Source organism: Panthera leo (genome assembly GCF_018350215.1).
Source record: "Panthera leo isolate Ple1 chromosome F3 unlocalized genomic scaffold, P.leo_Ple1_pat1.1 chrF3_random_Un_scaffold_30, whole genome shotgun sequence".
Classification (NCBI taxonomy): domain Eukaryota; kingdom Metazoa; phylum Chordata; class Mammalia; order Carnivora; family Felidae; genus Panthera; species Panthera leo.
In genome coordinates this window covers 1279662-1282766 of record NW_024962231.1, presented here as the reverse complement: position 1 = coordinate 1282766, position 3105 = coordinate 1279662, and the positions used below count along the sequence as shown (strand labels likewise).

Here is a 3105-nt window from a genome sequence, read left to right as displayed (position 1 = left end):
TAATTGTGTGACGGGGATTAAGAAGGCACTTGTTCAGATAAGCCCTGGTCATTATTGAAAGGGATGCATCACTGGGTTGTACTCCTTACAACAATACTACACTACAAGTTAACTAACTTTAATTTAAATAGAAAAAATATATAAAATACAAAAGTAAAAGAATCCTTATAATGTACAGCAAGGATAATAATAAAATATAAGAACATCCCAGAAAGCTAAGTAATTCAAGTTAAGGATCTAAAGAAGCAATCAAAATCAGAGACCGTCTCTCCATCCAGATCTTGACTGACTACAAGGAGCTCAAACCTGTGTGGTACTCCAATTCGTCCTCAGGGTGATTGGTACAAAGAGACTAGAGATACCTGCACTGTGATATGTCCCAAAGTTCACAATGAAATTATTAATGGTGAAACACAATTAAATTAGTTTTGGGTATAGGGTAGAAGAAATTACATGTCACAAAATAAATATATCAGCAATATATTTAAATTATTTGATAGTTATTGAGGAGGGCACCAGTTGGGATGAGCACGGGGTGTTGTATGGAAACCAATTTGACAATAAATTTCATCTACAACATATAAAATATTTAAGTAAAGACAGGAAAAATAGGAAATAAAAATAATGTCGAAAGACAAATAAACTATACACTTGTAAGAGATATTGTGAAGAAGAGGCCTAATACAATTAAATCTTGAAAATTAAATAACTCAATTTAGTACACAATAATTTAGTTAAATATTGTATTAGTCTGAGTTGATGAAAGAAATAATAAACTAGAATAATGAACAAAAATGTTGAAGCCAAATCCATTCAAGAGAGAACATTTATAGAGAATAGAATTGTCACTATATTATATGAAGATCAGAATGGGAAGAAATAAGAATCATTTAAATGTTTCACTACTGTATACAAATTAAAAAACAAAACTAAAAAAATGATGATTATAAATTTCTAATTTCAAAACTAGGCATGAATTTACAAATAAGAAATTAATTGTAACAAAAGCAGATAAATAAAATACTCACCAGAAATATTACTCAAACTGTGTAAATAAAAGAATTTAAAAATATATATGTTGTAACATGAAACAAAGTTTACAACCTTTAAAAGAAGAGAATGATAAATTAGAAAACATACAGAGGTGAGAGTACACTCTCTGCAGCCCTAATAGAAGCCGGAACTCATAGAAATAAATATAAATAGTGCTGAGAAAAGTGTTGCTCAGTTAAAATTAGAGGCACAGCTAAATATCTTGAAGTAAAAAGAGTAAACAGAATTTTCAAATGTTGTATTATCAATAGGTAATGCATTGTAATAAAGTACAATAGTCATTTTTTAGAGTGTATTTCACTGCATTGTAATAGATTACAATAGTCATGCTTTAGAGTGTATTTTACTTCTATAGAGAAAATTTTACTCAAGAGTGTTTGAGAAATAAAATGAAAGATAAAGGAATGTTCAACACATGGCAATATTGAATCTTACTTGATACTAAACTCAAAAAAAGCTTGTGGGTAATTGTTACCAGAGGTTTCAAAAATATTTATTATTTATACACAGTAAACCTTTCAATGACATACAAATTAAAATTACATTTAAATGTTATATATAAATAAACACTCAATAATTTGAATGAAATCAAAATGATCAGTTCTAGATAATGATTTCCACAGTATGTACCTATAACTTGATTGCAATTTTCCCACACAGTCGAAACACATTTTCTATCCTTTTATCAGAACTTATTAGCACCAACGCACTGACAGTGGCATAGACATTGGGCACAAGCTTCTGGAAATCCAGAATGACTGTGTCATATGCCCATAAGAGAGTGGAGGAGAAGGAGATAATGACGCCCACCTAGTACATGACCACAAAAACAAAAAAAAAAAAAAAAAACTTGCCAACAGCAGGATGGTTTGGGTGGCCCTTCTCTCTGGGGAGACTCTTGAGGAGAGGTTGATGCTGGGAAGGTGCTGGCACTGCCTTTGAAGCCTGGACAAGAGAATCACAATGTACACACTTGAGAGCAGCATGCCTCCAACAAAGAAAACATCCCTGGATATTGAAAACGTGAAAAACAGTCCCCTGATGATGGAGTTTAGGCGGGAAAGTGAGCAGTGTTTACTGACACACAGTAGATTGCTCTGGGTCACATTAGAAGGAGCAGCAGTATACAAGATGCAGGCACTAATGAGAGACAAACTGAGAAACCATAAGATGATAAAAGAATGGAAGATGTCCTTTTTGCACGTATGTTTAAAGCTGGCCAACCAGGAGGTCCTAGGGATGATCATGATGGCCTTGAACATGCTGAGGAGGCAGGTGGTGCTCAAGGAGAGACCCCGTGTCACCCTTATCATGCAGAATAAAGCCATGCATTTGAAATCATTTAGAATGTTCAGTACTTCAAACAGGCCTGTAGACATTAAAAAACAGTGCAGTGAACAGTTTCATTATGTGGACAAAGGCCAAGTGATAGGTGATCAGGACAGTTGGCTTAGGTCTGTGATCCAGAAGTAGCATGAAGATGTGGAAGAGAAGCAGGAAGGTGTTGGCAAAAATTCCAATACGAACTTGTAAGAACTGGCCTATCTTCATACAAATATAATGAACGATATCATCATCACAGTGACAAAGAAAAAACATATTTTGTCTATCTGAAAAATTAGACCTCACGTTATCAATGTCATTTATTCCTTTGTCAAAATCATCACCACAGATCATTTTTTGTTTTACTCAATTAATCATTAAGTCTATGTTGTATAAAGTCTTAGAAATAGAGTCTCAATATTATTTGTGCACCATTTGACTGTGTGTATATTATTTACATACGTATCTATATGTTATCTTTCTATATCTACCTCTCTATCTATCTGTCTGTCTATATGTGTCATCTAAACTGGGAAGGAGAGAAGGAAAGAGAGGAAGGAGAAAGACACAGAGAAAGAGAGATCTCATATCCATATTAATGCCAGGATGATGTTCCCATTCCCCATACTCCCCATACAGTATATTCATATCTTTGTTTAAAAGTTTGCTTTCCTGTTCTGCATTTTCCTGTCTCATATTCAGCATCAAGAATCCTAATAGCCATTAAAG

The 3105-nt window shown here is 33.5% G+C and overlaps 1 pseudogene; it reads right to left on the bottom strand.

Moving 5' to 3' along the window:
* Window positions 1-1683: 1683 nt before the first annotated feature.
* Window positions 1684-2730, bottom strand: LOC122212817 (annotated as a pseudogene).
* Between the last annotated feature and the right edge of the window lie 375 nt (window positions 2731-3105).